The sequence below is a fragment of the Perca flavescens genome, chromosome 11, assembly GCF_004354835.1.
Source record: "Perca flavescens isolate YP-PL-M2 chromosome 11, PFLA_1.0, whole genome shotgun sequence".
NCBI classification, from domain to species: Eukaryota; Metazoa; Chordata; class Actinopteri; order Perciformes; family Percidae; genus Perca; species Perca flavescens.
The window spans coordinates 9191049-9204718 of NC_041341.1; the positions used below are offsets into that span (position 1 = coordinate 9191049).

Here is a 13670-nt window from a genome sequence, read left to right on the forward strand (position 1 = left end):
GGCGTACATAGAGACAAACCCATTGATGATTACCTTTCTGGATCGTTTCAGTGTTTTCAGCTCATTGTTTTAGTTTAGCGGAGTTGTTTCCACCCGCAGCTGGCAGCTTTAAAAAGCCACTGTCCTCTACCTGCTCAGCAGCAAACGACAGACAGGCAGTTAGAGACTAGCTGGTGAACATAGTGGAGCATTTGGCAGCTAAAGAGAGACCGATATTTCCCTCGGGAGTTGGTAGAGACCAAAATCGGCGCTAAAAGGAGAGTGAATATTTGACTTTTTTTTTTTATTTGATCACGTCGCTAGAAACTTGTCTCCAAATGAATGATCATCTTGCTCCGTGTCTGCTGCATGTGTAAATATGCAGCTGTAATCATCTGTGATTAATGTGTCATTGCTGTGTTTCCGGCTTGTTTTCGCTGCCCAAAAGTTGCCAAAGAAATTCAGTTCATGCTATTTTAAAGTAGAGGTAAGCTGTGTTGAGTTGAAGGTTAGTCATATAAGAGTACACAAGTGGCTCCATTAAAAGCTGCTTTGATTAAACTGCCTTGAATTAAGACAGGTGTGTGCTTCTGCTTCAGGTTGAAGCTGAGGTAGTCCATATTCACGACCTTCTACTTCCGGGCTTGCTCTGCTGCCGCCGAAAATCCGCCGGATGTCCAGTACCTTCCACTTTCTTTGTGTTTGCATTCTAAACTCCAGACAGCTAGCTAGACTATCTGTCCAATCTGGGTTTTCTGTTGCATGACTAAAACAACTTTTCGTAAACATGTTCCACCAAAACAAGTTCCTTCCCGAGGCTATTTAGCAGCGGCACCTTGGCTCTGTGGCTCTGTTTCTTCCATCCCGGAATGCTGTGTGGACTAGCCAGACCCTGGTCTGGCAATGCGAGACTAAAACGGAGGCAATATGCCTTCATGTGCTGCTGTGCTCGTAGCTCTGCCGAAATTCCTGCTGAAGCTTATGTGCATCTCCCCAGGAAAGTAATGAGTTTGGCAAAAGGTTTTTTTTTCTGGTAAAGTTTCCCAAATCCAGTAAAGAGCAGGACAAAACTGCTACTATAAACTTTGTTATAGTCTTATGCTTGAAAGTATATCAGTGTCCACAAGCCACTGTTACTGCAGTGGCAGTTAAACATTAACCTGTGCAATGCTGCAGCAGTGAATGTAAAATGGCTTAACTTTTAACTTTCTTTGAACAGCCTATATAAGAATCTTTTCAGTAGATCCAGTAGAATCTGCTCTTGAAATAACAGTGTCTAAGATACAATTCTCCTACCAAATGAGTCTAGATTTATTAGCTGAAAATCCATCATGTTTAAAGACAAAAGAGGAATATTGTGGCTTGGAGGACATTTGCTTTATTCCTTTGATTGCCATTTCTGCAGTGCCACCCATCCAACACACGGTGTAAATCCCTGGTTACACTATGACAATGATATCAAGCTTAGCTTGCACTATTCCTGTATTTTACTTCATTTTAAAGTACAAGATAATTATTATGTTTCCCCCAGCACTGCGTGGAGTGTCAACAAAGGAAATGCTTACAGAGCAAAATGTCAGCATTGAACAAACAGCCGGTTGCTTCAGAGTTATGAAACTCGGGTCACAGAGATAATCATTGTCTCCACAAAGCCTTTTTATAGGCTTTTGTCTTCTGCTCACAGTGAGTAATGTCGTTGGATGTCGAGGCATCCTACGCCTCCGAGACTGAGCAGAATCTACAAGTAAACACTATTTTCATGGCTGGTAATGACTGTTGTCTGTCAAGCATGTGATGTTACCCGCGTAGAAATCACACGTCAGAGCGGCTGATACCTGTTATTGCACGCAGTCTGATCCCGCTACATGTTCTTTTAGTTTTAGTGAGCTTTGCAGGCTGCTTATTTTGAAGGTGGCATTATTCTTTTACTGCCACACAAACTTAACCCAAGAAGAAGAAGGCTTTTACCCCCCACATCTCATAAAGACCAGATATTGGCACTCTGTTTATTTCTAATGACGAACAGCTTGGCTCAGCATACAAGAGAGGGCTTGTCTTGGCCTGCACATTTTAATGGCCCACATTTCTTAGCTATTTTACCCTGACAGACACACACACACACACACACACAACCCTTTAATGGGAACACTGCTAAAATATTATTGCGTAGGATAAAGGAAACATACATCACATGAGTCCCAAATTGAAGTTTGAGTGGAAGTGTAGCACATGGGATTGGTTTCAAAATTAATTAAGTGGGTGAGTGGATTAGTATAAGAGTGGTAGAGAATACTATTCTGTTTCACTATAGTCCTCTGCCCCCAGACGTTTACTGTGGCCTTTAATCATTTTTTAAACCGTTTAATAAATAACCCGTTGTGCCGTGTTTGCTTAATCCGCACACATACAAACTATTCTTGGCGAACAACACATAGGAGCACGGTCTTATTTTTGTTATAGTGAGGTAAACGGGCAACCTGCAGAGATGCTGCACAGAAGTATTGCACATATGCATGGATGTGTTACAGGCGAAGGGCCTGGATACAAGATGGCTCCCCATTCGTTCCAATCAAAGTTTCTCACTGGGAGCTTAAGCGAAAGAAGGTTGCCAAAAAGGCTCAAGCTTCATAACACACACAGGCATGAGAGTGGAGTCGGTCATCTCATCAATCTCTCGGGGAAAACAAATAAAGAATTTCCCAAGATGACAAACTATTCCCTTTTTTTTTTTAAATTTATTTTAATTTTAATTTATTGTAATTTTAATGAAATGAGCTGGTTTGACCATGGAGATGCGAGAAATATGCACTAGACCAGAACACGGGACCTTCTTCCTGTATTTACTTTCTTGCTCCCGCCCCCAGACAAATCCGACCAATGAGAGGAGTGGACGTTCTTGCGTGATTTGTAATGACTCGTTTTGGTACGCTTGGATTTTTCCAGGTGTGAAACCAAACCGAACCGAGGGCAAATCGCTCCAAGTTTACAACCTCACCAACTGATTCGGACCAAAGCAAACGACCTACAGGTGTGAAAACGCCCAAACAATATTATCTGGAATTTGACGATGAATCGTCGGCCTTCTTTAATCTTGCAACATATAACTCCAATCCGCGTCATCTGTTGGCTATACCTGGATTCAATTCGTATGTGCCTCTTGAAATGCAGCTCATCTCAAGAAGTATTCAGTTCGCTCAAATTGGCAATTGATATTGACATTTCCTACCGCCCCCCATCCATCAAGGTTAGCTTATTTTCCCTCCTGGGCAGTAAAGCTTCAGTAGCTCAGAGTTCGGAGAGGCAGACAGAAGGGCCTCGGTGTGTCATGTCTCCTGTTTTATCTTATCAGAACAGTATGTTTTCCAGCCCTGAAGGAGGATTAGTATCATTCCTCATGAATGACAGACAACGTTTAAACTGTGAGCTGATGAGACACAGGAACTGATTTTTTATTTTTTTTTTTATGTTATTGCTTTGTCCTGTCTGTGAGTTTTCTGTGGGGGGGATAAACAACTTGTTCCTCATCAGCAGTTTGCTGGCTGACTCCCTCTTGTTTACAGAAGAGTCACTCAGGTTTCACAGGGCTTACTTCACATTGGTTTCTCAGCAGGCTGTTTTTGTGGTTCTTCTTACTGTCTTTTTTTTTTTTTAAAGCATCCCTTCTGTTTCCATCTCTGTTTTTTTACAAGTCTGGCGGGGAGAGCTTTGCTGACGTGTAGATGAAGCGGTTGATTCTCTCTGCCAGTCGTATCCACCTGAAGTTACACATAAGTGTGCGCTTGAAAACAAATTCTCATTTGCAACGAGGACCTGGCCAAGACAAAGCATAAACGTGTGAGACATCATAAAGTTACACATTAAATACTCAAAATATAAACCTACAAAATAGAGTAAAGAATCTACCAAAAATGCTGATCTAATAAAGGGTCAATAAACAGTTTGTGCAATGTGATGTCTATGTAGTATGGCAGTAACACAGTACAGTACAATAGTCCAAGTAAAAATACTGAGTGTAGTACAGAGTCTATATACAGTTTGTGCAGATGGAGTAGTGCAAAAGAGCATTAAATAAATATTAAAGATGCAGTAGGTAAGACTTATCAGACATATTTGCTGAAACTGACCCTACCTTCCAGTAGAACTATCTGAAGCTGGTAATCCAGCTCCTCTGGCACCACCTACAGCCTGTAGTGCGATTAGCCGGGCCGGGGGGTGTCTAACTGTCTGTCAATCACTGCTCATGCACACGCATTTATTCTCCCTTGTAGGGGGAGGGACGTAGGTCAGTGCATCAAGTTAAAGAAAATAATTCAAGATGGCGGAAAACTCTTCAGGACATCGTATTTCTGTAAATATCTGATATGTTTGGCATTTTATCTCATATATTTTGTTACTTTTATTGAGAACTAAATACTTTTAAATCCAAAAACATCGTTCTTGTGACTTAACAATACCTCTTTTAAGACGTGCTTGAAGGTAGCACCGGAGAATTTCAGTTTACTGTTGCCAAGCAACCAGGAGTAGGCTAGGCACGCCCAGGAGCGCCCACAAGCGAGCACATGTCGCTCTCTTTGGAGCTAATGTGACTGTGGGGTAACAGACAAAAAAGTGAGAGTGTGCAATACTGCATGAATGATGGAAGAGAGTTAACACGTGCAATGATTGGACAGGACCTCAGACAGCAGTACTTTAAATGCAGCGAGTAGGATAAGCGTTTCAAGTTTTAAGCTTTTTTTGTAATTCATTCCAGTCGTTGGCAGCTGAGAACTGGAAAGAATGGCGGCCAAAAGAGGAGTGGGCTTTTGGGGTGACTGATACCTAAATATATTGAAAGTTCCCTTCATAAAGTAAATAAGTCCAAACAAACCAGCTCTTCAATTTTGCAGAATGCGGACTGAGTTTTGAATGCAACGCTTCTGTTTAATTTCTCTCTCTATGTTTTTCCCTCAAGCACACAAAAAAAGAAATGGACTCTTAAGCCAGTCTTGAGTCTGTGACCAAACGGTAATCTTACCCCTCAGCCTACTGTGTAATTAGGTAAAGTGGTTTTTGGCTATTGGATATCGTTCTGCTGTCGGAGCTCTCATTTAAAGTCCTGCAGCCATATTCTGAGTTCCTTCCCAGGGTCAGGGAGGGGCTGCATGCTTTGATAGATTTGTCTAGCCGAAACTTCTCTGAAATTATTGCACAAAGCACTCTGTCATTTGAATTTTTTATTTTTTTTTAAATGAAGGCAGACAAAGAAGCAACACCACACATACTGGCTGTGGTATTATTAACGTTGCACATTTATGTACCTTTTTTAGAATACCCTGTGGTGGCTGTTTATACTACTTTAAACTTTTGTCGGTCACAAAAACCGCCACTGTGACGTGGTATCGAATTATACTACAATGAAAATCCAATTGGATATATTTTCATATTTATTTAAAATGTCCATTGTTGAGGCTAAAAACCAACAAAATCAATCAGACTATTTCAATAAGCAAGTAATTGTTAATCACAGATCACTGGTTCCAGCCTCTTAAATGTTGTTTTGTCATTTGGTTTTAGGCTTTTATGATAAGAAACTAGTGCTGTCAGTTAAACGCGTTATTAACGGCGTTAACGCAAACCCATTTTAACGGTGTCAACTTTTTTATCGCGAGATTAACGTTCTTTTTGGCCTAGGAAACTTTGTAGTTTTTTTTCACATGCTGTCCCAACAACTAGTAATGTTAGAAAAACTACAACAACACACCGGATCTAGCTAGACCGGAAACACAACAACAGGCTTGTTTCACTTGTTTGGGCTTGCGAGCCGGCCAAAGAGTAGTAGACTAACGTTACGTTTTGAGTGGATGGCGAGCGCGAGACGCCGAAACGGATGCCAATAATTTTCTGAATGGAAAGTTTACTTTTAAAAAGTTGCCAAATGGTTCCATTGACAAGACCAAAGTGAACTGTGTGTTTTGTCGTTGTGAACTGAGCTATCATCGCAGCACGTCCAATCTGAAATACCACTTGATGGCCAAGCACACAGCTGATGCCAACTCTCCGGCCCCTCGTCAAAGCCAGGCAACAAAAGCACAAAGCAAGCCGATCCACTTCTCCATGTTGATAAGAGCATTAAAATGAGAAAAAATAATGGGGCAAAAAGAAATCAAGGGACATTTAGAATAGATAAAAATGTGCGATTAATTGCGAGTTAACTATGACATTAATGCGTTTAATCGCGATTAAATATGTTAATCGTTTGTCAGCACTATAAGAAACATTATAATGTTTGGACTTTGGACTGTTCAGCAGACAAAACAAAGAGGTCACCTTGGCCTCTGGACAATTGTGAACTTGACGTTCCTCTACATTTTATAGACCAAACACAAAATCCCAAAAAATGAATAATGGCCAGATTAATTGATAGGGAAAATAATAATTATTTGCACCCTTGTTTTATAAAAAACTAAACAATTAAAACATACCCATCCATTGCTGGAGAAGCAGCACGTGGAAAAGAGGAGCTTTGATGAACTGTCACCTGCCAACACAAACCTCTCTGGTGGGAGGGGGGCAGGATCATTTGATGTTTTTGTAGAAACATTGTTTTAAAGATAATATGCAGGCATGCCATTAATGTACTGCAGGATTTCCCACAGGAAACCGGCATACACAGAAAATGCAGCCTGTACTCCCTACTGGAGCACTCCCCCCCTTCCACCCCCATGTACGAATTCTTTGTGTGAAGAAGGAGAACCAGGGTGCACCACAAGTATTGCAAATATTTAGTGCAGCTTTTCATCGGGCTCAGCTGAGAGCAGAAATAGGGCAATGCTTCAGACTGCCACTGGAGATGTAAGAGGTTAGAGAGCATGTTTTCTTTCCATACACACACACACACACACACCAACCTCTGGGACACAGGCAGCTCTTTGACAGCGACAGCAGGAAGTGACTGCTGCAGGAAGTGACTGCTTCTCTCTTTGCTTTGCAGCAGGGGAGGAGAGGGAGCATTTCGGGCCCTCCGTCCAGCCCCCCGTGCATGCCGCCACATCGTATCCGACACTGCATTCTCAATGAGGGTTGCTGAGTTCAGTGCAACAAACTCTAGATCAGGGGTGTCCAACTCATTTTCCCAGAGGGCCACACTGGAAAAAGAGAATCACACCAAGGGCCGGACATTTTTTTTACATTTTGGTATCTTTTTTTTCCTTTTGTTGACATGAAGCCCTACGAAAGTCATCAAAAGAGTTCCTTAGCCATCATAGAATTTAGCAACTCAAGCAAAACAATGATACCTTTTTAATTTTTTTAAGCAACACTGTGTAACTTTTCCCGCTTTGGTCCCCCTACAGGTTGTCTCATTGGAACTACAGCTCGTGCTAACCCATAGCGTGGCTTAGAGGGCTACGCCTATACTCATAGAATCTGGAGTTACAATAACGTAACTATCGTTACACAGTGTTGCTTTAACAACAACCTGTTCCACAGCCCGAATATGAAAACTCTCTGCTGCTTCTGGCGGAATATCTGAGTCACAGAGTCAGCAAATCTGCCATATTCTGCTTTGAATGTCCGATAATTGCAGTTTAAAAAACACTTTCCTGTGTTTTTTGGTTTGGCGCACAACTAGAGCCTTGAGTTTGACACATGTCAAATGATTCTTCCAGACCAGATACAAAATCTTGGCTCAATGCAAAACTAATTGTACACTTCTTACTTACAAATCTGAAAGCAACCAATTACATTGTGTGTTCACACCACTTAGTTTGGTGTTGATTTCTTTGGTTTTCATTTGTGCAAGCCTCCGTCACAATTCAGCATTTAGAAAATGTGGCAAATGAAAAAAATTACAATTTTAGGTTTCAATACAAAAGCAGAGGTAATAACTCTGACTCACAAGACCAACCATTTTGCCCAGCTGCTCTGAAACAACTGGGACCAGGTTTGTAGACATTTGACGTATTTTACGTATCTGTGTCCAGTCCGTCTCATTCTCCCTCTCTTGCTATTATATTTTGGGCATTTTCTGCCTTTTAGTTTTATAGAACAGCTGAAGACATGAAAGGGCTCTACCAACCGAGCTGTCTGGGTGCCCTTTCCACCCACTTTTTGACACACACTTTTTTTAAAGGGGTGATAGAATGGTTGGTTATATACGGTATTTCACGCTGTTCCTTAAGGTCTCCTAATAGGGTATGTAACATTGGTTGGGCTGAAAATTATTCTTTTGCTGGTTTGTTTTGACCCTAATGCTACCCTGTTAAATAGGACTGGACTGAAACGAGAGCTTTTCTGCCTTATATGGTCTGCTCATGAATATTTCGATGAGCTGCACGCTGATTGGTTGAGCTTAACACGCACACACAGAGACACACAAACGCGTTCCCCTCTCCCCCTTCTGACCTCAGATCAGTTAGTGGCCTCTGTAAATTTTGGGGCGTTGCAAAGATAGAAGGTAGAGCCAAATGAGGAGGATTTGGGAAGTTGACGTCAACTTTTAGCTTTGTTCAGATTCGCCCGTTTTCAGAGGCAGTTTCAAATTGTGAGATTTGCAGAGGAAAGAGGTGTCAATGGGATTTTGAGGTTCTATGTATGTCCTATTTACCCTCCAAACTGTCGTTATTCAACTATGACAAGATAAAATCGGTTTTGCATTCTATCACCCCTTCAACACATGGAAGAGAGTGAATAATGTGTCAAACGCTTCTTTTGTACACTATCACTGCAGATGGGAAATATTTGGATATGCACTCATCTCTGTTGCTTCCAGATGTCAGATATAATTTGCTCCGGGGACATTTTGTTTATTTAGAAGGCTTTCATAGAAAGGGCTGCATCAGTTTTTAGCCCCCGTTTGTTTTTAAAACCCGAGCTCTCGCTGTCTGGCGCGTTTGCATGATATGGTGCAACAGCCTATCCTTCTAAAAATAACCCATCAGCTCATTTCCTTTTCATATAATCTCCAAATAGTTACATAAGCCTGTCTTTAAATGTGATTTTGAAATCCAGCATGTCTCCAGGCAGAAATTTTGGGAATGCATTTTGAACAGGCTGTCTCTGTACTAGTGAAAAATGTATTCTTGATCCCATAATGCCTTTTTTAAAGGCAACCCATAATTCAAATATTACATTTTCAGCAGGCTAAAGCTTCACTAGCTGGGGATGTAACGGATGTAATCTCAGATCTTTATAGTGTTTAAGTCTTGCACCGTTCTTCTACAGCCATTCCCTACATTAACTGGCATTTTAGTGCATATCAATAATCTCACATGTAGATGTGGGGATTTATTGTTTATTGTATTGGGGATTATGTTTATGCTGTTTATGTTTTTTTTTTAATGCGCTTAAAATGTTGACAAAACATTGTCTCTATGTGCTCCATTTAGGAACTGTTGTGCAGCTTTGGATCATATCACACAGTTCATTCTTGACCTTAGAAACCGTAGTTGCTAAACCGTCTCACCTCACTGTTCATGTAGTAGCTGTTCTGGAGATTTCAATCATACCAATACACGTTTTTGCCCACTTTTTCTTTCAAGTAAATGAGAACCTAGCTTCATTCATTCTTTCATGTGGTCTTTAATAAGTCAGTGTTGTGTCGCGAAGAACGGCAAGGCAAGGCAAGGCAAGAAAGCGCTGGACTGTTCTCAGCAGTAGTGACGCAAGATGGGAATAAACTCAGTGATCTTTAATCCGCTCAGCAGAGGAAGCGAGCCACATGGGGCTGACCCGCGCTGCTCCAGGCTGAATTCTTTGACAGCCTGGTTTCCTGCTTCGATTTGCTCATTCTCTCGCACATGCGACACTCTGCGGAAGTATGTAGGTTACTTTTTGGGCATTTTAGGCATTTATTTGTATAGGACAACTGAAGACATGAATGGGGGAGAGAGAGGGGGGAACGACATGCAGCAAAGGGCCGTGTCGAGGAGTAAACCTCTGTATATGGGCGCGCGCTCTACCAGGTGAGCCACCCAGGCGCCCCCACTAAACGTAACCACTAAGCGCTACTGAGTCTGTAAGTCGACATTTGAGAGGCACATGCGAAGATTCGTAAAAGCAGAATGTGACTTTTGAGAGCGAAATCCGATCATTTCTCCAGCTGTGTGACAACTTGTGAGCACCTGAGATCATCTCAAATGCAGTTACACAATCCCTCTTGAATGCTCATCTGCATCTGTTACACTCAAGATTCTGTCCTCGCTTGCACACAAATGTAATTCTGCTCTCAATCACCCATGCCTACACTCCCAAAGGTTGCCTTGCATTTCTTCTGTTTTTCGTAAATATACTTCCATGTCACTCTCGCTTTCACTGATGTGATGGCTAACGGAGTTAACCGAATGCTGGAACTGTCTGTATTGTTGCATACTGTATCTGTATACTGTATACAAGAATGGAAGGTTAAAAAAAAAAAAAAATGCATGATTCAGGAAATATTTGTCCTAACAGATCTATCTTCTGTTATTTTGCCTCAACTTGGCTGCTTGTTCGGGCTGACTAAATGTCTGGAGAAACGTCATGGAAAAGTTGCGACTAAAAAGAGTAAGGTCACAGCTCTCAAGGATCTGAACACATTCCTTATCTGCTCCTCTGCCACAGCTGTGTTTATCATGAGCAGTGTTTAATCTCACTGTCGGCCAGCGAATCAGAATGGCCCCACAGCACAGCCAAAAGAAATGGAATGACTTAGCAGCTCAACAACAAAAAGGAATGGCAGGATGAAGAGCCTGTGCACTTGCTCCAAACATCTGTTTTGAGGCATGGTGATGGTGATTGAATGTGGGCTTGTGTAGTGCTGAGTGCTGGTATTCTCTTCTGTAAGGATGCCAGTTAAAAAAGTCTGTCCGCAACTAGGTAAAGAGGCAGTACCTGACCATCGTTAGCCAAGGTGAAGACAACTTTAACTCATGCAATGATCCAACCTAAGCCAGCACACTCAAACTGCTTTTATGTAGTAAGATCTCGTTCTGTTATAGTAAAATGGTTCCTTGCAGATTAGAGGATTTTGGGTTTGTGGCTGTCTGAATCCCCCAAACATGGACTAGTTGCATCAGTGCAAGTCCTTTTAGCCCTGTTACTAATGCATCAAATGTTTGTTCTCACACAATCACATAAGACAACTAACTGATTCAGATCAGATGTTTTTTTTGCCCTGCTATCACACTGACTGGTGTTGCCTTAAACCTGCATTCATTTGGGTTTTCACTGTGACGTTTTGGAAAAAACTGTTGCCTATTTACACATCCAGCAGAGTTGGATGCAGAGTTTTGTCCACCTGGCACGTGTAGGTCCAATATTCACTTTCCTTGTTGCTCTGTTTTGGTCTCCACCAACTCCTGAGGGAAATATTTGGCTCTGTAGCTTCTAAATGCTCCACTTTGTCCGCCCGCTAGCTGCTGATTTTGTCAGCCTGACGTTTGGTGCTGGGCAGGAAGTGTACAATGAGTTTATTAGGGCTTTTTTTTGTTGCTGAAAACTAGAGATGTTCCGATACCAGTATCGGTATCGGCTCCGATACTGCCTAAAACGCTGGTATCGGGAAGTACTGGAGTTTATGCATCGATCCAATACCACGTAATAAAGCCCTAAAGAAAATCTACATTAAAGTAGTTTATTTATGTTCTTTTTCCGTTATAACTGACAGTCAAACTGGAGAATAAAAGAAAGTTCTACGGCATTCGTTGTTTGTGTTTGTTCATGTTTCACAAATAGTTTAACCTGAGCCAGACTGACAACAAAGATAGAAATCATATCACATCCATACAGGGATAGTAGTATACAGCTGTTAAAACATAATAAAATATATGACACACTGGTATCGGATCCGTACTCTGTATCGGCCGATACACAAGTTCAGGTATCGGAATCTGTATCGGGAAGCAAAAAAGTGGTATCGGGCCATCTCTACTGAAAACGGCTGCCTGCTGCATCTGGAAACAACACCGATGCGAGAACAGTAAACACGCGACGGTAAAACCGAAACAATGAGCTGAAAGACACTGAAACGCTCGGTAGAGCTGAGGGGAACTGCAGAGTTTTTTGTCACTTTTATATTTCATATAACACAGAGTCAATTGTTCATATAAAAATATTTTATATATACAGTATATAAGTGCAGCTTTAAAGTAGCAGAAAACAGACAACCGGGCAACTCCTTCCCAAACTAAAGAGATGTGAAACGATATGAACAGACATGCATAATCTCAAACACAAAACCTAGTGAGCCAAAGGGTTTGTAGACAGCAGACCTGGCAGCTGCTCGTCCGGACATGTCCAACAATAAGCCCATGTCAAAGCAGCTGCACTTGCACTTCTTTTATCCTCCCCAAACACTTCTCACACCTCTACTTGCCCAAGCAGTGGTGTCATTTAGGGACACATTCCCAGGGTTGGTACCATGACTCAGCCACATGCCACTTGTCATGTCGGCCTCCGCTGACCGAGGTTTGGGAGTGGTGCTCCAGACTCTTAAAAACAAAAAGGATTAATTTGATCAGTCTCAGTTTTTCCACCTTTAAAAATGCACTAAAAGAAATGCCTAACCAAGACGGGAGACATGTTTTACAGCATGTATGTGAGTCCAGACAGTATGTTGCACAACCCTGACCACTAGTTTGATGATTCAACTTATTCCTGTTCATTTTGAGAAGTCTGTGTGACCTCTTTGAGGATCTGAGTTAGCTGGCTTTGTTTTTCTTCCTCTCTGTGTCTGAGGTGGAGTAGCAGCTGATTCTGATTGTTGTAATCCACGACTGTCCTGAGTGCATGTTGGACCGAAGAAGGAGCCACTCCTAGACAGACAAACAGTGATTTCATTACTTTGTGACCCATTTTCTCCTCAGTCTTCACTCCTCTGTTAGATCATAAATCTGTCTTCACGGTGTTTCCATTTGGAGTTTTTAGATAATAAAATGTAATGGCAGTTAATCGGAAAAACAACTGCCATTACGTTATTGCTTTTTTCAAAAGATTTAGGATATAACAAACCAGTTTGGCCATTCTGGGCCACTGTTGTAACATGCCGTGCAACATGGCGAGCTTCGTGTCATATGTAGACATGAAGGGCTCTGCTAAATTAACGAAAACCTCCATAATGAAGCCATATGCTACTTTTTACAACCGCTCAGATCCAGTTGGGAGTTCTGCTAGAACAGTTTGCCGCTGCAGCATCATCCCTAGCTGGCTTTCGAGGGCGTCATTAGCAACTGGCCTTGGATGTCTGACACATCACAGTTCCGTTGATGGGTTTTTTTGTTTTGTTTTTCCTGCTATTTTTCTGCGTATTTCTTCCGATACAGACCTTGAATTCTTGGATTTGACCCGCCTGCAGACAGCAGGCTGCCTTGATAAAGACAGGAGGCCACCTCCTTTCTGTGCGGTCCTTATCCGTCCGAGATAGCAGCTCAATGAATGCGTTCTTTGTGGAGGATCCTTTTGAAACAACTAGTGTGAAATAAGCTTGTCAGTAATGCTTCCCTGATTACAGCTGCTGTCCTCCCTTCGTCAAGGATTCCTCTCGTCTGTTGAGGGAGAGCAATCACACAGGCGGCCCGAGACAAATCAGAGTTTCAACGAGACCCGATGGGTCACAGCTTTGTGACTTGGCTTCTGTTGGATTTGTTCCAGTGCAGATAACAAGTTAATGAGTGTGGCACAAAAGGGGCACATGTGGATGAGCTCAGCGCTGTAAAGCTCCAGCTGCTCCTGTTGTT

General features: G+C 42.0%; 1 protein-coding gene across 1 annotated transcript in view; it reads left to right on the top strand.

Annotated features, from left to right (window-relative positions):
• The window catches only part of itgb5 (integrin, beta 5), a 66256-nt gene that overhangs the window by 38487 nt on the left and 14099 nt on the right, over positions 1-13670 (top strand). The gene's annotated exons all lie outside the window — the stretch shown is intronic.